General features: G+C 37.2%; 1 protein-coding gene across 18 annotated transcripts in view; it reads left to right on the top strand.

The window, feature by feature from the left end:
- PAM (peptidylglycine alpha-amidating monooxygenase) overlaps positions 1–25,028 on the top strand; it is a 280,689-nt gene that overhangs the window by 85,561 nt on the left and 170,100 nt on the right. For 3 of the 18 annotated variants that reach the window (XM_060009090.1, XM_060009087.1, XM_060009089.1), the window contains one exon: positions 10,014–10,123. The exons of 14 other annotated variants lie outside the window; for them this stretch is intronic. The gene's annotated coding sequence lies outside the window, so the exon portion shown is untranslated. Of the gene's footprint in view, positions 1–2,393; positions 2,516–10,013; positions 10,124–25,028 lie in introns of all 18 variants that reach the window. One more of the 18 variants, XM_060009086.1, reaches the window with a different exon arrangement.

The following is a 25,028-nucleotide window of genomic DNA, read 5'->3' as shown; positions in this document are numbered from 1 at the left end:
TTAAATCATCTTAGTCAGTCAACATTCTAACTGGTTATTTGACACCATCAAATACCTAGGTTGCCAAGAATGTGGCCCGTGTCTATTTTCCCTGTTATGTTGTCTGTATTACTGAATGGTATTCTTCTTCTGTTAATTAAGAATATTACAGTACATGTCAAATTAAGCATTTTTGCTTTGAAAAAGATGTGGGTGTGTGGTTAAAGGAGTCTCACAGATTTAGTAGGAACAGTGCTTTTAACAGATGTTAGATCTCTGACTCTGGCTTTTTGGGTATCTGAGCGTCTTAGGGTTGCACAGTAACTCAGAAGCCAACTCTCTTGATTTATAGTTCAGAATACAAACTTCACAGCAGTTAACTTACTAGCCCAGGGATGGATAAGTTTCAACTTCCATGTCAGCTCTGGGATTTGGGCTGTTGCAAGACATAGGTTTGATATTCTTCAGTTAGATCAAGGTCACATAACTAGTTTGAAGTAGAGTCTGGACTAGAACCCAGTTCTTTTGGCTTCTAATCTTGTTTTCGTTTCTCCTAGTCATTTTATTGTAAACCTCATGAAAACCTTTATTTTGAATACATTTTTATAACCTTGTAATCCATCATGTAGGCATGAAAAGTTAAGATTCTGACATTTTTATTATATGCAAAGAAAGTGAAAATTATCTTGTTAAAAATATCATGCTTATTATTCAGTTTCAAAAATGCAGAAATAGGGCTTCCCTGGTGGCGCAGTGGTTGAGAGTCTTCCTGCTGATGCAGGGGACACGGATTCGTGCCCCAGTCCGGGAAGATCCCACATGCCGCGGAGCGGCTGGGCCCGTGAGCCATGGCTGCTGAGCCTGCGCGTCCAGAGCCTGTGCTCCGCAACGGGAGAGGCCACAACAGTGAGAGGCCCGCATACCGCAAAAAAGGAAATGCAGAAATAATGTGAGAAAGAAAAATGTAGTTTCATATGCACATCTTTTTAAGCATGACTCTTCATTACTAAGCTCTTTTTTACAAAGTGTGCCATCAGCTTTTTAAAGGACACATTTCAACATGGATTAAATCTTTGGGAAATTAGCTTGAATTATTTATAAGTACAGGCATACCTCAAAGATACTGCAGATTCAGTTCCAGACCACCACAGTAAAGTGAATATCGCAATCAATGGAGTCACACCAATTTTTTTGTTTCCTAGTGCATACAAAAGATATGTTTATACTTTACTGCAGTCTGTTAAGTGTGCAATAGCATTATGTCTAAAAAATGTACATAATTTAAAAATACTATATTGCTAAAATATGCTAACCATCATCTGATTCGTCAGTGAGTCGTAATATTTTTGCAATAGTAAGTTAAAGATCACTGATCATAGATCATCATAACAAATATAATAATTAATAATGAAAAAGTTTGAGATATTGCAAGAATTATTGAAATGTGACACAGAGACATGAAGTAAGCAAATGCTGTTGGAAAAATGGTGCTGATAGACTTGCTGGATGCAGGGTTGCCACAGACTTTCAATTTGTAAAAAATTATTCGCTAATCACAGTAAAACAAGGTATGCCTATAATTGCCCAAACATGCACATATATGTGTGTGGAGTAGAAATATATTTATCAACAGCTAAGAGTAATTGTTTGTATTGTGATGTTATGAATAATTCAACTGTATTTCATACCATTTTTAAGCCCTGTGGATGTAGTTTGTGTTATTTCCCTGGATAACATTGTTGGCACACAGTAAATATCTAACAATAATAACTCTTTTCCCATACAGTATTTACTTTAACTAGAAAAAACTGCTGTGCTCATGTTGTACAATTTTTAAAGTTTGTTAAGATGCTAAATGAATTTCTTGGCATTCTGTTATGGTATTATCATTTTTTAATTAGAACTCTCTGTCTCTCTCCCTGTCATACACACTTCACCTTCCTCCAGCCATTTGCCTTTCCTGTGACATGCTCTATGTTTTCATCTTATCACCTTAGTAACCAGAGGTACCAGAGTCCTACATTCCATTGAAACCCAGGCTTTAAAGATGGTCTCAGGCTGTTCCCTCTACTTCTTTTGTGGTTCTCTGTAGCTTGAAAAATTGGGAAATGATCAAATTTAGCCACGATCACAACTTTCCAAACTTTTCTGTGTCCTGGCATTTGAGTTCTACTTTGTGTCTATCGCTGTGTTAATTATTTGGGGGATACACAGTAATTCCTTTCTAACAAGAATACTAAAATATTATTGGAGCTAGCATCCTCTCAATGCAGGCCCAGCACTAACCCATGCTCACACCTAGGACAAGGCCAAGCTAGTCTGGTGTATTTTCAGGGGCTTGCATGTTCTCTTTTTCCCAAATATTATCCCCATTTTCTTTTATTCTTATATACTGCCCTTTATTCTGTAAATAGATACCAGCTTCCTTGCAAGAACTGGTTGCAGCGATAAGTCATGGGAAGCTCATTCACATGAAAGTGTATAAACTGCACAGCTGGGCACATAATCAACTCTAGACAAACAGGAGACAGACCAGGTAAGGAACTAGGAACACAGGCTTTGAGTCAGTCCTGAGATTAAGCCTTTTCTCTGAGACATTATGTCACTGAACAAGTTAAAGTTACATAACTTCACTTAGACCACTGGTTCCTCATCTGTAAAATGAAAGTAATACTGTCTCATCAACTGTATTATTAGAAAGATTAAAAGAAAAGTCTATGAAAAAATTGAGCAACTTCATTTTTAGTCAATACCTGAAAATGTCAATTAGTGTGACAACAAAATAGTAATCAATGCATTGGACTATAGAAGAAGGAGAGAAGGTGAATAAAGGAGAAGCTGAGGACTCTAAAGGCAAATTTTGTAGGGATCATATCTTTTCCAGAAGTCCTATTTACCTGCTATTGGTTGGGGGAATGTAGAGGCCCCACTCGTTATATCCTGCCAGTGCCTACAGCTTTGCTTCCCATTATTTATAAACATTTTAGCTTGTTTTGCTTTGATGATATTATAAACAGGGATTCATCCTTGTCAAATTATTTATTAATTGAGGATTTCTACCCTCAAGGAGCTCTTGTGTAGAAATAATATGGACATACAAGAAATAAAGTACAAAAGCTTGTTGTATAAAGATCATCAGTGCTACAGGATATTGGGAGAGGGAATGAACGCATTGTCAGGATCAAACATCGTATGAATGAAAGCTCTACTTTTCTGTTTTGATGTGGCCATTTAAATAAAATGGCATAAAAGTATGTTAGACACCAGGATTCAATAAGCTTAATCCTGAAACAGCTACTGTAAAAATCATAATTTTGCCAGATCTTGTTTGCAAGATTTTGATTTCCTAGAAGAAATAAGTTTTTTGTTTTAAGTATTTGATTCATTTGCCATCAATACTTGAAAGGCAGCTAGAGGTTTGGCTTCTTCACATTCTGATGAGTGGAGCTCAGAACTACCAAGGTGGCATCCTATTCCTGTCCCCCAGAGACCCACGTTTTCTGGCAACAGATCCTACATTGAGCTATTTGTGATTGTCCAATAAGCTGTTATAATAGAATGGCCAAAATACAAACTTTGTTTTTATGTGTTTATGTGTTTGTGGGACCAAAACGCAGAGGTATTGGTATCTCCTACTTGTTTTAGTGACAATTCTGATTCCATGTAGAGGAGAATCAAAGGCATATATAATTAATTTAATTATTGAATGTGTTCGACCTTAAATGGTTCCCATTTTCATTTTTGAAAATTTTAGTCAAAGATGGACTTGAAATATGTTCTTTCATTTTACATTGAGTATTTGGTTAAATGAAAGATTTTATGAATATGTTGGAACTCTTCTGAGTTTAATCAGTTTATTGATTCACTAGGCATGATTTGGTGTTTTTCCTTTGTGATGATTTTTAAAAAGAGAAAAACCTCATTTTCTTTCTGCATTATTTGTATAATCTTTTCCCCTTCTTTTTGCAACATTTGGCTTGAACCTGAGTTTAATAAAGTTTGCTATAATATTGTAGTAGTTTACAGGTGGCTCACATATATTTATGATGTGAAAGTTGCGTATCTATTAATTTAACAAATATTTACTGATGTCCTGCTATGTCCTGAGCTAGCTATTGGAGGTATAATGGTGAACGAAATACACAAAAACCCCTGCTCACATAGAGCTTATAGTCAGAGATTAAACACTGTTACTAAAATACTGTAATGAAGCTAAGTATTTTGGAGTAGTAAAGGGAGGTGAGGGAGGCAAGGAGCACAGGGAGGTTGCAATTTAAAATGTGGAGGTCAGTGAAGACCTCACAGAGAAGGTGACAATTGAGCAGAGACTGAAGGTGATCAAGAGAGGAAACCACTTGGCTACAAGGAGCGACAATATTCTAGGCAGAGGAAACAGCAAGTACGGAGACCCTGAAGTGGGAACGTGCTGTGTAAAGAACAGCAAGGGGCCAGTGTGGGGTAGGGGACTAAGAGGCTGGTTTTGTAGGGCCTTGCATGCCAGTGAAAGGACTCTTGCTTTTTTTACTCTGACCCAAATGAGAAGCTGCAGGAGGTGTTAGGCAGGGCAGTGACATGGACTACTTTAGCTTCAAAGGCTTGCTATGATTGCTGTGTATTGAGAACAGATTATAAGGTGGCAAGGGCAGAAGCAGGGAGATAAGTTAGGAGGCAATTACAATAACCCAGGCATGAGAAGATGGTATCTATCTACTTCCTGTGCATTTACTGCTGTGTGTATTGTATACAGACACTGGTGCAAGGGACCATTTGGGTTTATTTTTCAGTCTGTTTTTTTTCCCCTGTGGTTCAAATCTCCCATAGAAGGGAAAGAGAGAAATCAATGACTTCACTTTTGTTTTTAGCCATTACTGGTAGTAATATGAATCTTGCATGTATATGGCATTTTACAGTTTTCAAGCCATTCTTATATGTATTGCCACATCTAGCCCTCACAATGACCTGTTTAGTGGGTGACAGTTTCCAGGTTTATAAGACATGTCAGGGTCACACAGCTGGCCCCTTCTCTTCGGTGGTGTGCATATTGGCTTCAGTAAAAACATACAAACTAAGCAGTGACCAATAATCATCTCTTCCCGGAGAATGGGACTTGGGTGCACTTAAAGAAATTTACTCAGCTGTCAACTCATTAAAGAGTAATGAGCATTGTTGTGGTCTCTGTCTTTGGTGGTCGCTGGGTTGTCAAGCTAAAAAAACTTGATTGTTATTGGAATTGAATCTGTAAATTGTTCAAAGGGGATTCTTTATAAACAAGAGCATTCCTAATTTTTTCCTTTTAATTTCATCTTATCTCTTTATAGGATTCACACATCTAAAGATGGAATAGAAAAAAAGTGTACCAAAACTGGAAGAATCCCCCAAATGTTGAGGGAATTATAATACCAAAAGATATTTAATTTTTGCTGATGAGTAACACTAGGTGCAGTGTTTCCTTGTATATGTCAAAATATTTCAGCAAAGATGGTTTTCTTTTATGGAATTTAAATAATGAGGCTCGTGACATTTTACTTTTAACCTGCAAGATACATTGAATACAATTAACATATTCAAGTTAAGTCAAAGAAAGTAGCATAAATAACTTCTGTGTGATTTAATTTAAATTTATAATATATTATAAGTGTTTCAGAGAAGATGAGAGGTGGTAGAAATTCCTGTATATTGTAGTTGAGAAAGCAGAGTGTGTATTTTGTATTCAGAAATATATCATGTAACAGCTGTTGCAAAATTTGAATGAAAAAGAAAAACTGAATGGGCAAATATACGTTTGTAGTCAAAAGGAATAATATATATATCACTTGAATTGTGCTCTTGAATTGCCATTTGTCTAAGAGATTGAATTTTTGAATATAACAGCAGTAAATGCAAAAAAGGCAGATTAATATAGTGATGTTTGTGAAAAAAATTTAAGTGCTCGGGATAGGAATTTGAACTTGTGGTTCACACAATAGTATTCCATTACTTTCTAACAGATATGATTATTGAACAGATTAATAGTTTATGTTGAAAAACCTACTTATTTGAATGAGCCCTCAATTATAATATTCCCCATTAAGGATGTATTTTTTTCACTTTTCAGTTGAAATAGCAATGTATGTAAAATGCAATTGATGTTCTGGCTTTCAACCTGACAAGCTTTTGCAATATGTAGAATATGTGGCAGGCCTGGTGGCTTCAAAGTGTTTTTTTTGAAGTTTTTGGTAGGGAATGTCTTCTGGGGCAGCTGAGGGGATTGGTGCATGGGGAACATTTGAGACAGTGGTTTATTGTTATTCTCTTTTCCTGTCCATTTTTTATGTGGACCACTCTTCGTGTCCTCCTGTATCCTTTTCCTTTCTCTTTTCTTGCTGATTTAATTCCTCCAGTTTATTATCAAGTGCCTGCTGTATGCCAGGCATTATTCTAGGGGCTAGAAATACACCTCCCTGCTCTCTGGAAACTTACCGTCTTGTGAGGAGGGTGAACAATGAACATCTTAAACAAGGGATAATGTTCACTATGAATAGACCAAGGCAGGGAGTAGTGACAGAGCAGTATGATATTGTACTGGGTGGGGAGGGAAGGCCACTCATCCCACAGGGAAGCTGAATCCTGAATGATAAGAAAGAGCAAGCTGTTTTTTCCTCCTTGTGCCCTTGTTGCCTTCACTCTAGCCCACAGACTCATAATAGCCTGGCTGCATTCACAGCTTTCCACGTACCTAGAGTTGAAGCCAATGGCACGCCATACCTCTTCTCCCTCTCCAGGGATATGTGGGAGATACAGATGGACTGTCCTTCCTTTATAGGCCTTCACTTTCTTACTCCCTATAAGAATTCACTAATTGTTATGTATTTTAGAAGGTTTTCCTCCTCTTCCACCAGCCCCTTGCTTCATCCCCCAGTACCACACAACATGTTGAATTTGCTTCTATAAATATTATAGGCCTTCTCACATTGCCTTGCAATAATTTGTCTTCCATTCCTTTCCAAAATGCCATCCCCATTTGCCCCATTAAAAGCCAGGTAAGCATCATTTCTTTTTTTTTTTTAATATTTCTTTCTTTATTTGGTTGCGCTGGGTCTTAGTTGTGGCAGTGGGCTCCTTAGCTGCAGCTTGAGGGCTCCTTAGTTGTGGCCAAACTCTTAGTTGCAGCATGCATGTGAGATCTAGTTCCCTGACCAGGGATTAAACCCGGGCCCCCTGCATTGGGAGCACGGGGTCTTAACCAATGTGTCACCAGGGAAGTCCCCAGGTAAGCATCATTTCTATTCATCTTTGTTTTTCCAGAGGCTAACACAGTGTCTGAAACAAGTAACTTTCAGAAAGTATTGTATTTTTAAACCAAATTAATAAATTGTTTAATCTTATACTGCTTGCCCTTATGATAACTTCAACACACATATATACTTCTCTCCTTTCTAATATCTAAGTGATTAAATGAAAACATAAAATGTAAGGGGTTAATTCAAGTAACTTAATGTATTCTTGTCAATTAAGTAAAATGTAAACGGTACCTTAGTAACTAGTTTACTCTCTTTTGCTATTTATATTTTTCTCAACCGAAGAGAGCAGGATGCTGAACCACATTTAGAGTTTATCAGAAGAAACATTAGAGACACATAGAAAACAGCATAATTATATATGCACTTTTAGACTGCAAAGTGAAATTAGACAAGTCGTTTGAAGGTCTGCGTGATTCATTATAATGCAATCGATTATGTGGCTTACCTTAAATTATAATGTAACGCTGAGAAAAATGCCATGACCTAAAGAAATATTTTATGTGGATGATGTCATCATGCATTTACAGGAATCAGTATAGATATTTATAACTTCATGGAAAAATTTTAAAACATTTTAAAGCAACATTTAAAAAGAAAATTACATTTTGAATATTTAGCTGCCTTGTTTGCCCACTTCGAAGATGGAAAGAAATTAATCACAGTGAGTTCATTCTTACAGTTATAAAACAGTTTGCAGTCTTTTTTCATTAGTTAAAAAAAAGTACATGAATATCATCAGTTTACAGATTAGCAGTCATTGCCGTTAAACAACATGGCATTTTCCCACTACTTCTGGTAAAGTCTTTTTTATGTCTGTATGTGATTTCACCGTTTTTAGTCATACCAGTCTTAAAAGGCTGGCCATTATGTTCTTTGGACATGAATTACTCCCCCAAAGGGGGAAGAATAAACAACACAAATGCTTAAGTTTGTTTTTTGTGAAAATAGCTACATTTAAAGACCATTTTTATATTGTTCTTTCTAAAATGTCAATTACTAGATAGTAAAAAAGTTAAATTCAGCTGAATGTAATAGAGAAAAATATATGAATATGATTTAATAATTTCCTAACTTCTGTTTTCTTCATATGTGGCAGAGAAACTTACTTAAATTCCTAAGATTTGGGTTGAATAATAATTCTTATTATTTAAAAGAGAAACATAGCATCATTGTAATTGTACTCCCGAGGTAAATGTCTGGTTTTCTTTTGCTTTTATTTTATTGTGACTTCAAAGGGAATGGTTGTTTCATAATGAGTTTCTGTCCATGATCAGTAAATAATAAGAAGAAAATAGTGAGGAGAGGGCAGAATTGCAGCCTCTGCTTCCTATTCTAATCCATTAGTGATAACACATATATCATGAATGTCCTTAATTCTTGATTAAAAATCTTGATTAAGATGGAAGAGTTTCTGGTTTTTCACCGTTAAATATTCTTTAATATGGAAAGTTGACAGTGATGGATTGACTAGCATGTAATAAATACAGAATCAGAGGTCTGGAATAATCCTTGAAATATCACTTTTTATTGTGATATATATCATACATACAGATGCATAGAGCATAGACAGTTTAAAGAATAGCTACAAACTCCTATGGAACCACCACCCAGGTCAAGAAACAGAACATTGCTAGTATCCCCGAAGTCCTCTCCATGTGAAATTTCATTCACTTTCTATCAAAACTAGCTCCAGTTGTTTTTCAGTTTATACTCAAGGATTCCATGTAGAATCATTGTCCCCCCCCCCAACACTTCCAGGGATTTATTATTGGAAAGAGTTAAACTCCATAGAAAGCCTGAAGAGGCAAGAGGTATTTCCATTCCTGGTTCTTTTGAAATGCATTTAGTGGCTGAAAGTAAAAGTGGATCAGTTAGATAATTGTGTCAGTTGATGCATTTGGTGGATAAGCTGCAGAGAGCATCCTTCTTTCCAACTTTAAAATGCAGAGGCTTAACATGAAAAGTTAAAGAGGTTTGAGTGGATGGGGTTGAGAAGAGAGTCTTGGATGGAGACCAATTATATCCATCTTTCATGATGATATCACAAATCCAGTAGAACTACAATCAGTAGTTGAAATAGCAGGGTAGAAGGCAGCTACTAGAAGGCAATTTTCAATTAATAAGACATCAGACAAATGATGTAACAGTAATATAATCAGGTTTTTCAGAAGGAAAAAATGTCCACTGCCATCCTTGACTAGATACTAGATTTTTAAATATACAGCTCAGTTGCTCTGCCCATAAAACATGTTGCTTTTCTTCATTTTGATAGATACTATATTGTGTTCAAACTTATTTCTTATTCCGCTTTCTTACATTGAGCCATTTGTTTGGTTTTCTTTTACTATATTTTGAATTATTAATCACTGAGCAGATACTTTATTACTGTAAAAGGAATTATAAACATCATCAAAACGGTGCTAGGGATGAAAGAGCAGATGGGTGCTGGGTTTTGCAGTTTGTTTTTTTAAAAATTATTCCCCTGGGAGAGCTGTTGGCAAAGTATACAGTCGGTAATTAGATTACGGGAACAGAAAGAAAAAAGGAAGGAGAAAAAGTAAATTAGCCACATGCAAGTCTATATGTATTTTTCTAAAAAGAGAAAAAAAAACATTGCCTTTAAATATATGTATTTATTAAAATTATAGGGTAATAAGTACTTCTCCTGTAAGATTTAATATTATACCTCTTCTACTTCGTTCTTTGTTTTCATTCCCTTTGACCTCCTTGTTCACTTCTGTGGCTCTGTTGCAGATCTGTTTAATAATCATTGCTACCAGGATAGAGCTGTCATCAGCCAGAGGTGACAATTCACAAAGAGAGATGTTTTGGCATTCCAAGACACAGAGGACATTAAATATGGTGTAAGACAAAACATGTCTTCTTTATTTTGACCTATAAAACATAGATGCTATTGTGAAAAATATCGCTTCACAAAAATGTCTTCAGCCAGTAACTCTGGATGACATCCATCTTCAAGGTTTGCACTGTATTTTATTACTGTATTTTTTTTTGCCTACTCCTCTTTACATTTTGAAAAGAAAACCAAGTGGATTCACTCTACTATATATCAATTTGAAACAACTTGTCTGGCTTCAGAGGCATCTCTGAGTGGAGTACTCCGTTTTCTAGTTAGGGTATATTCTTTAACATGTGAAAGGGTCATGGGTTTTGTCATCACTACCTGGGGTGAAGAACAAAAACTAATCAATATTCTTTCCTAGTTCTCTCCCTGGATGTCTTACAACCTCATCTGTTTGTTTCTTGTTTCTCCTTTACTTTTCCTGGGTGAGGTCTTCTGTAGTTAAATTCTCTCACATCTCATACACAATCCATTAGGATATCCTGTCTCTACCTTCAAGATATATCCAGGTTTCAACCACTTGTTATCTCACCCACCCTGATTGGACCACCGGGATTACAGCAGAAAACAACAATATCATATAATTTCCTTGTCTAAGCAGGAAGGGTATAAACCCTTTCCCTTCCCTTCCCCCAGGTCCATTCTCAATAAAGAAGCCAAAGTGATCTTTTTAAAATAGAAACCCAATCACGCCATTCTTCCCAGACTCTGCGGTGACTCTCCATTTGACTCAGGGAACAAACCAAAGTCCCTACAGTGAGTGACCTACAAGTATCTACAATCCATTCTCCATTACCTGCCCGATCTGCTCCCCCTTCTTGGTTCAACCGCATTCGCCTCCTTGTAGCTGCTTAGCTCCAGCTCTTTTATCTACCTGGAGACGTCTACAGATACCCACTGTGCTCATTCCCTAACTACCTATGAGTCTTAGTCAAATGTCCCCCTTACAGGCTTGCAACTTACCCCACACCTCACCCAGCTGTCCATCTCTCCATTACTCTTCTTCTCTTTTTCTTTTTTCCATGATGATTATCACCTTTTAACATACTATGTTATTGACTTAGGTATGTTTATTGTCCATTTTCCTGCTGGAATATAAGCTTCATGAGGGCCAGGATCTTTATGTATTTTGCCAATGATATATTTTAAACCCCTATAAATTATTTATTGAACAAATGAATATTTATAAAATAAATGATTGGTGTACTCCCCACTTCTTATTACTTTTCTCCCTTCCAGAGTCTCACAGCCACCCTTATCTGTAACTAGACAAATGAATCTACTTTCTTAGATGTAGCATCCTAAACCAAATACTAAAACTGAAACTTAAAAAGGAAGGTGAATCTCGAATATAAGTATCTTTTAACTATTTTAAGTGATCATAACAGCCTCGTTTCTTTCTGTCAGAAACATCCACAAACACTTCATCAACTCTTTTGGCTCCAAAAAGGAATTGCTAAAGGACAAGAGACATTTTTGATCTAGATTTAATGTCCTTCTTGATTTTTGTGCAACTGTAAGTGTAATTAATACAGATTTCCTTTAATTTATAGATGGGAGTGAGGAATGAGAATCTCCAGAATAAGCGCAGAATAGTATAAGAAAATTGATCATAATCCTCTTGTCTTAGTCCAGCTGGGCTGCTGTAACAGAATACCATTGATTGTATGGCTTATAAACAAATATGTGTTTCTCACAGTTCTGGAGGCAAGTAGTCCAAGATCAAGGTTCCAGTAGATTTGGTGAGAACCTACTTGTTGATTCATAGATGGCCATCTTCACATTCATCCTCACATGGAGGAAGGAGTGAGGGAGCTCTCTAGTGCCTCCTTTATTAGAACACTAATCTCATTCATGAGGGCTCTGCTCTCAAGACCTAATTGTCTACCCGAGATCCCACCTCCAAATACCATCACATTGGGGATTAGGATTTAAACATATGGATTTTGGGGGGACATATACTTTCTGTCTATAGTACCTTTCTATTTCATAGATTTGGAAGTCAAACAGCAGGATTAAAGGATGAAAGTTTTTGGGAGAGAGTTTGACATTAAATAATAACCACAAAAATATGGAAAAAATTGGTTTATGGCAGTATTTTTAAGGAAACAACTCTACATATTATGGCATAGTTGAGAAGTGTTATTATTTGGGTCGATATATTAGAAGATTTTATGTGAACTTGCATGATAACATTTGAAGACAGTAAGGATTCTAAATGAAAGAGTAAAGATCTCATAAATTAATGAAAAAATATAGATCAACAGAAAATGTAGTGGACGTATACGTTGCTATCCATGGGGGTCTTGAACCAATCCCCCGTGGATTCTGGGGAATGACTGTATATTCTTTGTTTGTATTCAGAAGTGTTGATATTGATGGATAAATCAAAGTATAGAGAAAATAATTGTCTATTTTGCTGGAAATTTTTGACATAAAATTAAAATGTATTGACTTGGACATAGCGAATCTTTATAACAATGAAAACTTAAAAAGAAATTTCTGTATAAAAGTAGTTTAATACATTGGGTTCCACAGTCTTTGATCTTCCTGGGCAGCAGTAGTGCTATTTAATTTGGGATTGGGTTCAGCGGCATATAACAAAATATGTGAAATATCTTGAATAAGATAGAACTTAATTGCTATCACAAATGAAAGAATTTTGGAGATAAGGTGGTATGGCTTTTCCTTATATTCATCAAGGATCCAGACTCCTTCTGGCTCAGCATCCTTTTATCTTTACAGTATAACCCCTGTCCTTTTAGTCCAGTACAGCTGTTGAGCCTCCAGTCAGCATATGCCCCTTTTAACCAGCAAAAGTGAAGAAGGGGCAGAAATGGGGCACACAACCAAACTTTGCCACATGGCTTTACCCATCTGCAGTTGAGGCTGGGCCATGTTGTCCTTTAATTGAGCAGCATTATGACCAACTAAAAATTAGATTCTTGTGATGAAGGTGGTAGGGGGGAAGGGATATTATAAGGCTAGTGGTTTTTTTTACAGGAGCACATTTTCACTTAATAATTAAACTAGTTTAATTGTTGGAAATTTAGAAGAAACATATTCTTTACTTGATTTTACCTTGTCCCTTTCAGTATAGGAATAGTGTCTGTCATTGAGCTGTTTTTTTTTTAAGACAATTTTGTCATTGTGAATAGTAAACAAACTAGGATAGAAATAAGAAATAACACACAATAAGCTTCATTAAAATTCAGTTATTTAGAGTGAAATTACCTAATTCTTTCGGGCAACTCATGCTAACAAATTGTACTCAGCATAATTACTGGGTTTATACGATCTCTTTTTCCCAGATTAAATGGTTTCAATTTGCACTTATTATGACAGTTGTCCTCTGCACTTGGAGTAATAACATACTGTTTATTTATATATTCTAGGGCCCAGAAGCAAGGCTTGCTTTTTCTACTCTCTCCACCTGCTCACCCTCAAACTCCTACAAACACACACACACACACACACACACACACACACAGTGTTGTTTCTCCACGTTGTAGCATAAGGATCATTATTTCCTCTTTTCTTTTTTTTAATCAGAACTAAGTACTTATCAGAACATGCACAGTCCATGGTTCTTCTGTCCTTTGAAGACTGTGTCAGTTTTGTTGTGTGTACGTAAAAACTTAAAGCGCTTTAAAGGTTAAAAGAGAATTTTAATGCTTAAAGTAAGTTTAGAGAATGTTCTCAACCATTTCTCTTAATCTGCTTTTCATAACTTTACTAAGGAGTGTAAATGAACAGTTGCAAAAATATAGAGCATGTCCTAAAAGTATTTATAAATTTGCTCATAATCAGAAACTCACTAGGACTGTTTTTTTGAACTTGAAAATATAGATTTATTAATTTGTCTTGAGAAATAAGCAGAAATAATAGTATCTAACAAAATATTGACAAATAAGACAAGGAGAACTTGAACTGTCAGATATCTAAAGTTAAAATCTGACAATAAAAATGATAGTTAAGTCAATGAAAAAGAATAAACATCTGGAAAATATGCTTAAATTTTTATAGGTACATAGCATGTGTCAAGACTGTCTAGATAAGATTTCATTCATTCACACCCCAAATTGGGTAATTATTTGTGAAAAATAAAACTTGACTCCTATTGCATGCAATACACAAAAAAATAGTCCTGATGGATTAAAAAATTACTGACAAAAATTAAGTCATGATTCAACTAACCTCAGGGTGGGGGAAGGACTTAAAAATGGGAGAAAAACACAGAGGGTAAAATATTGATCATTTGATTTCACAAAATACAACCTAAATTTATGTATATGTATATTCACATATATGTAAATGCATTGAAAGGGACTAAAGAACACATGTAAATTTTTTAAAAGAAGTTACTTTATTTAAGTAAATGGGATTGATGTGGAGTGTTGTGTGATGTGGTCTGCCACAATTTACTCCAAGTATTGCTATGTTATTTTAAGGCAACAACAACAATGTAATGATTTAATCATTATTTATTAAATCAAAACAATTACAAATGTGAGAAAAAGCAAACAATTAATGCACAGGCTTATTGAATGACTTTTATGAGTCAGACTCTGAGCCAGACATAATTTCTCCATTGGATATGCATAGTGATACTAGGTTTTAGGTGGTTCTAGTTTCTAGAACTGTGGTTTCTTATATTTGATATGTACAATTAGTGTGATGACTTGATTTTTTCTCTTTGCAAAGTTACTGTTAAGTTAGGGTGCATCTCAAAATGAATGGTCCAAGCAAATGGGCATTCAAAAGCAATAAAATAAAAAATAAAAACCTAAACCTCACACCTTATACAAAAATTAACTCAAAATGTATCACAGAGTTAAATGTAAGACATAAAACTCGAAAACAGCGAAAAATGAGAAAATCTTCAGAACTAGGCAAAAAGTTCTTAGACTTGACATTAAAATCACAATCCATAAAAGGAAAAATTGATAAATTGGACCTCATCAAATCTAAAAACTTTGCTCCACGAAACTCCCTGTGAAGAAGATGTAAAGACATGCTACATACTGGAAGAAAATATCTGCAAACCACATTATCTGACGAGCTCTCAAATTCACAAAAGCTTACAAAATTGTGGTTAAAACAAGCAATCCAATTAGAGAATGGAAAAAGACATGAATGGACATTTCACTGAAAAGATAGATGGCAGATAAGCACATGAAAAGATGCTCAACATCACTACCCACTTGGGAAATGCAAATTAAAAGCACAATGAGAAAATACTACATACCTATCACACTGGCTAAAATTAAAAATTAGTGATAACGTCAAATATTGGTAGGGATGTGGAGAACTGGATCACTCTTACATTGCTAGTGGGAATGTAAAGTGGTGTAGTCACTTTGGGAAAGAGTAGGACATTTTCACAAAATTATCATGTGACCCTGTTAGTACATTCTTGAGCATTTATCCCAGAGAAATAGAAATTTATGTTCACACAAAAACCTGCATGCTTACTCATAGCAGCATTATTTGTAGAAGCCTAAAACTGGAAACAATGTAAATGTCCTGCGAAAGTTGAATAGTTATACAAACTGTAGTACATCTATACTATGAAATAAGACTCAGCAGTACAAAAGAATGAACTATTGTTACATGAAACACCTTGGATGGATCCCAAGGGCATTATGCTAAGTGAAAAGCCAGTCTAGAAGATTACCCACTATAAGATTCTGCTTTTATAACATGCTTGAAATGACAAACTTATAAGAGAGGGAGAACATATTTCCTTGTTGTACTATTGTATTAGAGTTTTGCAAGATGTTACCATCAGGGGAAACTGGGTGAAGGGTATATAGGAACTCTGTATAAGTGAGTCTACAGTGATCTTAAAAAAAAAAAGGAACAATAGCAAACAAAAACCTAATGGTTTTTTCTCAACTAAGTGAAAAGGGACAAAAGACTCAACAGTGTGTTTAGGTAACTTGCCCAGAGTCCCACAGCCTATGAGTAGCAGAGCTTAGATTTGAACTCAGGTCTCTCTGACTTTCAGGCTTGTCTGTATTTGCACAGCACTTGCCATCTTCCTGGAAGGTCCCACTCAAGGTAAATGGCAGTAATTTTTACATGCAGGCTTTGGAAGCCACTTCTCCAGACTAGCAAAGAAAATTGAGATCCGATCTTAGGTTCTAGTCAAACTCTTCTCAACTGTGTTTTCCAAAAATATCTGGCAGTGCCTCTCATCATCACAAGACCACCTGGAGATTTTGATAAAATGCAGATTCTAATTCAGTCTTGAATGGGGCCCGAGACTGCCTGTTTCTAATAAGCTCCCAGGTGATACTAAAGCTGTGATCCGTGGACCACTCACTGAGCAGCAAGGATGAAAGGGACTTCTAACATAGCTGTTTGTAACTAAAAGAATGCCTTACAACAAACAGCATTTCAGATGTGGTTAGGATCCTGCACTCCAACAGCAAATGGAATGAGAGAGAAAGGGATCCATTGTTGGAGTGTAGCTTAAGCCTGGCAATCTCATCCATAAGTGAAGACAGTTGACAGGCATTTTGAGTGGAAAGAGAAAAACTAGAGTCAAAGTATAAAAAGTTAAAGTGGTGCTTTGCAGTCAGCTGCAATTATAACAGCTGTTTGTCGTGCATGTGATGTCTACTTTCTTCATTCATGTGTAAGAGAAATTACTGATAAGGTAGGAAGTTTATTGTGACCACAGCCTACACTGTCATCAGGCCTGACAGCTCCATTTCCATCCATTTAAGTATTTGGGGATTTGATTTGTCCTGTTATCTAAACTAATTAAGATCAGAACATCCACAGCTTCCATTTATTCAGGGGTATGCAGGTTTCCCTTTTGTATTTCTGAATAGAACAAAAACATTGTGCCAGAGAGGTTTAGATGCCCTTCTTTCAAAGTCATCCTTTAATTATTAATGCTTTTATCAGGCTTTATGAAAGGTGCCATGTTTCCTGAAGTAACTAAAGCTTGATATGGCTTTATATTATGATGGGAAATTAATAAATGAGTATGCGAACTGGGGAAATGAAGTGTGAAATTGTGTGGTATTTCACAATGTGAGCTTCTTTTGTGATCTGTATTTTATCATGTTCTGGGTCACATTTTCTGGTGGGTTTGCTCATGGGTCAGCAAGCCCTTAGGCTGTCATTGCTTCTTTAAAACATCAGGCATGAAAAGTGGAATGATGCACAGCTCTGCCATTGGCCAAGCTGCAAACCTCTCATTTCACAGGGTGTTGTGCTGACTTGCTTCTTAGGACCAAGTTGTTGCTGTTTTTGTTTTTTTCTTCCCTTTGAATAGTCTCTGATGGTGGAACTAATGACACACAAATCTCTCCTTGAGAAGCTCACTTTCTCACTGGCCTCCTGCCTCCAGTCTTGCCCCCAGCCTCCTGCATTCAGCCTCCACATCACAGCCAGAATGATCTCCTACAATACACCTCTGATCCCATCAGCTACAGGATAAAGGCTAAATACCTTGGCATGGATTACAGGTCCTTTGTGCATTGGCTCCTGCCTTTCTCTTCAGCCTCATTCCTGCCCCTCCCCCTTCCAGTGTTCCTGGCTGTACTTGTAGTCCTTAGAACTCAACTTGCTTTCTCCTTCCTCAAGATTGACCTCTAAGCTGTTTCCTCTAGTTGGGATGCTTTCTCTCCATTGGCCACCCGGTGAACACCTGATATTTAGCTCAGATGTCACTTCTTCCATGAAGCTGCCTGTCTTAGTCAAAGCTGTTTGGTTTCAGGGCATAGGAACCCACTCAAATTATCGCAAATAAAAACATTTATATAAACGACAGAGCAGGCCACTCCATGGACATTCCCAAATAGGTCAGTAAATATAGCTAGGACTTTGGGGATAGAAGAGGACAGTCAGGAACCAGGGCTGCTCATGTGGTGATGCCTGGTTTCTATCACTTCTCTCTGTGTCTGCTCCATTCTTTTCATTTGAAAAGTGATGTTTTAGCTTCTCTACCCTTTTGTCATTTCAGCTTGTTCCTGGCTTTGCTTGGAGTTACCCTATGTCAGTTTGGCTCTAATTCTATGTGAATTTCAACTCAGCTATCTTCTCATTTTCCCAATTTCAAATTCCCAGGAAGAGAGATTTGGATTGGCACGGTTAAGTCAAGTGGCCAATTAGCTATGGCTGGGGAGTGGGGTCCCACCTTAACATGGGGCACATCTTTCAAGGGTGAAAGGTTGTGTTTGGTTTTGTTGCTCGGATTCCATCACTCAGAGGTAGACGATCCTTTTTCTCCCAAGTCCCACTTTACTGAGCTCCTAAACACAGTTTTACTTAACCTTCACTCAAAGTGTATAAGGTTCTCAGATTTTAGGGCACAGCATCTCACTTCATATTAGGAAACCCTTCTCCAAATTCTAGGGTTGTTTTCCCTCTCAGGGTTTCCTTGCCAAATAAGAAGAGCAAGTTCACTTTTTGGAATGGGCATGCTCTCACTGGGCTTATTATAAAATCTTTTTTTTTCCTTTTTGGTTGATGCAAGGTGCTCAATTCTTTGTTTATTTGGGGGAAACTTGCAATAAAATTTAAAAGAAATTGGATTTTTTACCCCTTGTGCTGTGAAAATTTATCTACTTGAGTGAGCTAAAGATAGTAAAATTACATTTAGGTTAATATCATTCAACTCTCTAAACTACTTCCTAAGACTATTCCAGTGAGAGTGCTTTAGATGATAAGGGGAAAAATTTTTCTAGGAAAACTTACTTAAGTGGAAATCCTAAAGAAACTCAAAGCTGAAATTGGTCAGAGAATTACAGAGTTTTTTTCTTTAAATACATACCACATCCTATAAATTCTCTCATGATGCCCTATTTTGAGAATTTATCTTAGAGAATACCGGTTCTGTAATAGGGAGAATAAGAATATGGTGAAGATTTTATTGATTATTACCAATGAAAAATACTATTTTTGAGGGACCTATTACAAATAGCCTGCATGATCCTCCTGACAGACCTCTTGCGTCATGCTGGGATTTGCAAAATATATAGAGTGATTTCCTGCTGGGGGTATCAAAAGAAAGCTATACCCGAAGAGAAGAAGAACTGGGTAAATTTTTTTGAATCATCATCTGTCTTTCTCTCTCCACATAACCTTCTTTTTTTCCCCCTCTTTTGTTTCTTTTAGCCAGGAGCCATAGAACTTGATTTTTCTTTACGTTTCCCATCTATAAGAGGAGGGTACTGAGATCTGTTATGCTTGCTTCTTATGACTATTTTGGGGGAATCATGTGAATGTACTTTATAAACTGTTGCGTTTTAGAAAGATGAGACACTTTTGGGGCCTCGTATGTACAGTGAAGGGAACAAAGATGCCAAACACATGGGTCCTGCCCTAAAGGGTTAACCCTTAGCTTGGGAGTCAGACAAATCCAGGCTCCTTTCTGGAACATTCTGAGTCAAAAGATTTGGAATAGGGCCTGCTACTATTTTAAGCACCCCCCGCCCCAGATTATTATTGGGCAAGTTTGGGAAATACTGACAAAAGATTTACTCTCATTTTCTTCGTTCATGAAGTGAAATGGGAGATAAAGCAAAATGCCTAGCCAGTAGATCATGACAAGGTATGAATAAGGTACCCACGTGGTGCTTGGAACTCGATGGGTAATTAGTAAATGGTAGTTCTCCTTTCTTTCAATAAAATAAAGAAGAAATTGACCAGACCCCTAAGGGAAGTGCAAATAAAGTGTCCTGGTGATTCAGAGCAGTAGGAACAAGAGCTTTCGTTTGGGAAAGGGAGGAGAGGAGTCCCCTCTGCTGGCCTATCACTATGAGAAGTGGTGCATGTGGTGGGTTTAGTGGGCAGACTCTGGCATTTTATAGAACTTGGTCCTATAAAATGTGGTGTCAAATCCTGGCTTTTTCTTTTAATAGCTAAGTAACCTGGGACATGTCAGTTAACCATATATGCATCAGTTTTCTCATTTCGATAATAAGGATAATAATAAAACCTAACTGATAGGATGTTGTCCGGCAATAAAGCAATCATCCATCCACCCATCCATTCATTCAACAAATATTTCTGAGCACCTGCTCTCTGTTTGACATTGTTCTGGATGTTAGGGATATAGCAGTGAAAAAGGAAGAAGCAGAACATCACCACATGGTCCGTGCTCAAGAAATGAGAGCCATTATTATGCTGTAATAAAAAGTCTTCCAGTCCTGTTGTCTGATTTATATGTTATGACCATGGCAGAGATATACATTTCTAGAGCTTTAACTGTTTGCCTGCAGCCACAGAATCAAAATCATGGATCTTAGCTGGAAGGGACCCCAGGGCTCTTAGGAGATATCGTTGATGTTGCCCATTGCATATACATTTGGTAGCTGTTGATGCACAGTGAGTGTGTGCCACTGTTTACTTTTCTAGAAATGGTGATTGATTGATGAGTGTCTGATCCAAGCACATGCTTTTAGTAAATCCCTCTTGTAAGCCAGGGCTTATGTTTTGAAGTACTTGGTGGTGGTTAGACTTGTAGTCATGGACCATGGAACATAACAAATTTAACAGGTCCACATTATGTGCATAGATATGTTTTGAAGGCAGGGCATTGATAATGAAGGTGAAGGTGAGGGGAGAAGTAAGGATATACCACCTTCATTATCATCAGGCAGGTAATTGAATTAGTCAGTCGCAGTTGGCCAGCAACCAGTTAATTACTATGAAGACTAACATATAAGTAGATTATTGTACTGACCGTTTTGTTCCTAGTCTATAGCTTATTTGTTTTGCCAAGGACCCTTTTTGTACAGATGGCACTGGCAGTACGTCAAAGGATTTTGACAAAGTACCAAAAAGCCAGTTACTCTTGTTGAACTGTTGTGATAACAGAAATAGTCAAGAAAACCAGGCCTAGTAATAACTAGCAGCAGGAACCTTAAGATGGTAGGAAGAGAGAGGCCATTATTACATTTTAGAGGCATTTTTCTTGAGCACAAATGTGTGATGTCTTCACCAACTCCCAAAGCTGAGAATTAGCACTGTATACCTTTGTGAAAATTAGTGCTATTTGTGTAGTTCATTGATGGTGTAGATGCTACACTAAAGACATTTAGCACTTTTATGCATAATAATTCTTTTTGGTTCTATTTTCAGTCATTTAGTTTCAGAAACAGTTTTCTTCACCTTAAAATAGTTTTGGTTTTGAATAGAAATTTGAACACATTTTTATCAAATGAAAGTCATTAATGAACATATTATTTTCCAGAAAAAAAATTATTGGATTCAGAGTAGACATATATAAATTGGCTTCTAGTTAACAAGTCCTTTGTCAATTGTCTGCATATTCTATGTTTATCAGCTATCATAACTTATATTTGGATATACGTTGATTTGTTTTTAACATTTTTAGATGGTTAGGTAATTATCCAGGTTTACCTTATTATCACTCAACTAATAGAAGAGTTTTCTGCCTTCTGGGAATAAACATATTGCATGGAAAATGAGCAAAGTTGTGCAAAACAAATAATGGGTTTTTTTTGTAATTGTGCAAGGTGGGACACCCCTGACATTTCATGTTCCTTTTAGGCCATATGAAGCTTCTGCTCTTGCCAAGGAGATGGTTGTAAAGGCCGTATGCATCCTTGAACATACTGTGGTCTGGACTAAGGAGGGGTCAGGGAGAACTGAAGTGCACTTACCGTGTGCTCAGGAGGCCTTCTCTTGTCATATTGCTGTGTTTCATTCACAGCCACTAACGTTGAGAGATTTTAGTGTTTCATTGTTGGAAGGGGATGGGGGTGGGGGCAGAGGACTGTGACTGGAACACTATCCGGCTATATCTCGTTTCCCTTATACATCAAAACCCCACCTATGCCCTCATGGTAGCCTCTGAGCCTTTTATTCTCATCCAGATACCACATTTAGAAACAAGATACAGAATCCTAGATGAGTGCAAATGAAATGGTTCTTCAGTACATACACCCTGTGTTGTAGACCAGTGTAGATGTAGTTGGCACAAGAAAATGAAGACCCAGGGAAGGAAGATCAGGGAGGGAGAGGTACCTGGGAATAGTAGTTATACTTTGGTCCCAAATGACCTTGAGGAGATCCTGTTGGTTTGGGGATCTGGTCACTAGAATGGATCATTATGCATCAAATTTAAGATGATGGTCAGACTTCTGCAAAACCCTGGAATGCTCTGCCTGTTGCAGAGTGATCAAAACTCCTAGGCCATCGTTTTTTAAATTGATCTTCACCCAACTTGCAATAGAAAATACATATTCCAGGGCCTTCACCAAAGTTACTGAATTGGAATCTAAATGTGTCCACTAAATGTGGACCCTGGAATCTGCATTTTAAGGTCTGGATGATTCTAGAATTTGAACAACATTGTGTTATGGGGTTGCAGGAATTAAACTCAGATTTCGGAAGACCCAAAGTGACCTAAATCCCGAAGACTTTCTGCTGGAAACAGCTTCCTGATTTTGCCTCTGACCTGACCCATCTAGACCTGAGCAGATAGGCTTCAGTAAGAACAATGACCTGGAGAGCAGAGGTTCTTAACCTGAAGAACTTTAAAATCATACGCTCCTTGTACCGTTCCCATCAGTTTTTGACTGAGTAGGTCTGGACTCAAGCATTGATATAAGATCTATAGTCAGAGGATTCTTGGGCTAAGCAAGCTTTTGATTTTGCTTACCTACTCTAATTTTGCTTCGAAAACAGCCTCCAAGATATTCCTATCTCCTAGTTTGCTTTTTGACCTTTTAAAAATGCTGGAGTAGCTCAGCGGGTGGACACAGACCAGATTTTGACACTGCAAGATTGATGCTAGAGTATATTGGTCTTTTTAGAGCAGTTTCTCTCCTTATGATTGATCCTCAAGGGAGTAAGTTTTTAAAAGTAAAATATGCAGAGCTCTTTCATGGTTGTTGTCTTCCTTTGTCCTCCCAGAATCCCTTTGAGGTAAAGAGGACAAGAATAGGTTTTGCTGTTCTCCTTTAAATGCTTGTAATCAGAGTGAGTGGTGGAAAATTCTGTGGCAGAGCAAAGCTTGGACATGATACATAGACTTGAATTAGCTTGCTTCAAGAGCAAATTCAAGAATGTTTCTTGACCACTAGTGAATCCACAGTTATAAGATACTCAGGTCTACTGCTATTACTAAATCTAAAGGGATTTGAAAAATCTATCTCTTTCTTCCTCTCAATTAAATTATAGTTTCATCTGAATACAGTCTAATTGTATTCTACGTAACAGGGGCTACTCTTCATCGCGGTGCATGGGCGTCTCATTGTGGTGGCTTCTCTGGTTGTGGAGCACGGGCTCTAGGCACACGGGCTTCAATAGTTGTGGCACACGGGCTTAGTTGCTCCAAGGCATGTGGGATCTTCCTGGACTAGGGATCGAACCCATGTCCCCTGCATTGGCAGGTGGATTCTTAACCACTGTGCCACCAGGGAAATCCCCCCCACTGCAGTTCTGGATAAATGGTTAAAGCACACATATTTAAAATCCTTAAATATTCTTACAATTTCAATGGAACTAGATAAGCAAAAAAATTGAAAGTGTATGGAAATGTTTTGCCAAAGAGTAAATGCTTTTTGTTTGTTTATGCCTCATTAATTGAAAGCATTGTTTTATTGTGAAAAATCCAGTCACACCTTTATACTTAGGTTGACGAAATTAAGTAGAAACTAGCCCTTTTCCATTGAAGGAGACAGTGTATATGCCAAGGTCAGGGAGCAGTGGAGGTTTAGTGATATTTTAGTTATGAAAACTGCCTTGAAATACCAACAAAAATAAGTGATGCTGCGTTTTACCACTGTCTTACTATTTAGAGTTAAATGTTTAGTTATTTTCCTAAGAGAGAGAAGTATTGAATACATTATTTTAAACTTTATTGATTGTTAAAAAGTGTTTATTCCTGCTTTCTGCTTTCTTTTGGCATATGACATAGAAAGAAGGAAAAGTGCCAAATTGTGGATGTTTTGACTGCCTTTCAGTTGAATTTTAAAAATTCTACCTCATCTAGTACTATTTTTGTCCTATAAGTACTGTTTGAGTCCTTAAACACAGTGTCATACCTAGAAATATTGAAGCTGAGTCATAAATTTCAGGTTGAATAGTCTGAAAATGGCTATCAGATAATGTAACTATAATAAAAAATGAAAAACTATCCATTGATTCCACAGTACAAACTTCAGAGAGTAAGAGTCAACATCATCTTATTCACTTGTACAGATGGACAGAGTCCAGAAGAGCAAGCAGTGATTCTGGTGTTTTGCGTATCCTGGGTGCTTGTCAGAACACGGGGTGGGAAAGGGACTCGTTGCAGGAGAGATTTCTACGTTTCATGAAAACAGCCTTGGTGAAAGTCTGTGAGGCACCAGTCCCTCACTGCTCCCAGTATAGATCCTCTGCCAGCACACTGCCCTTAGTCGCCCCTTACCTGGAGTTCCTGCCGCAAGATCAAATACAAATCTCAGCTGCTTCATGGAGCCTTTTGAAATCATCCTAACCCCCAGGGATCTTCCCTTCTCTCAACGTGTGTTGCTTATTATTTCTGACACACAGCATTCAGTGTATACTTCCCTGGTTATTAGTTTTCCCTTTAAGTATGTTATTCATGGATGGTTCAGTGGTGTATTTCTTGTCTCTCATCCAGAAGGCCAACAAAATGCTTTTCTTAGAAAGACGTCAACGAAAGTCTTAGAAAGACTCCTTAGAAAGGAGTCAACGAAACACTGGACTGATAGGCAGGAGACATGTTACCCCTGGTTCTGCTCTGAATTTGGAGAAGGAACTTGGAGCAGAGCATTTAACCTACCTTTGTTTCTTTCCTCAGCTATTAAATGAGGAAATTGGACTAGATAATCTGCAGATAATCCACTTTAAAATTGTATTTCTGGGACTTCAGGTTCAATGTGGCAGATTGGGTACATGATTTTGTCTCT

Source organism: Delphinus delphis, chromosome 3 (genome assembly GCF_949987515.2).
Source record: "Delphinus delphis chromosome 3, mDelDel1.2, whole genome shotgun sequence".
Classification (NCBI taxonomy): Eukaryota; Metazoa; Chordata; class Mammalia; order Artiodactyla; family Delphinidae; genus Delphinus; species Delphinus delphis.
This window is presented reverse-complemented; position numbering and strand designations above follow the sequence as displayed.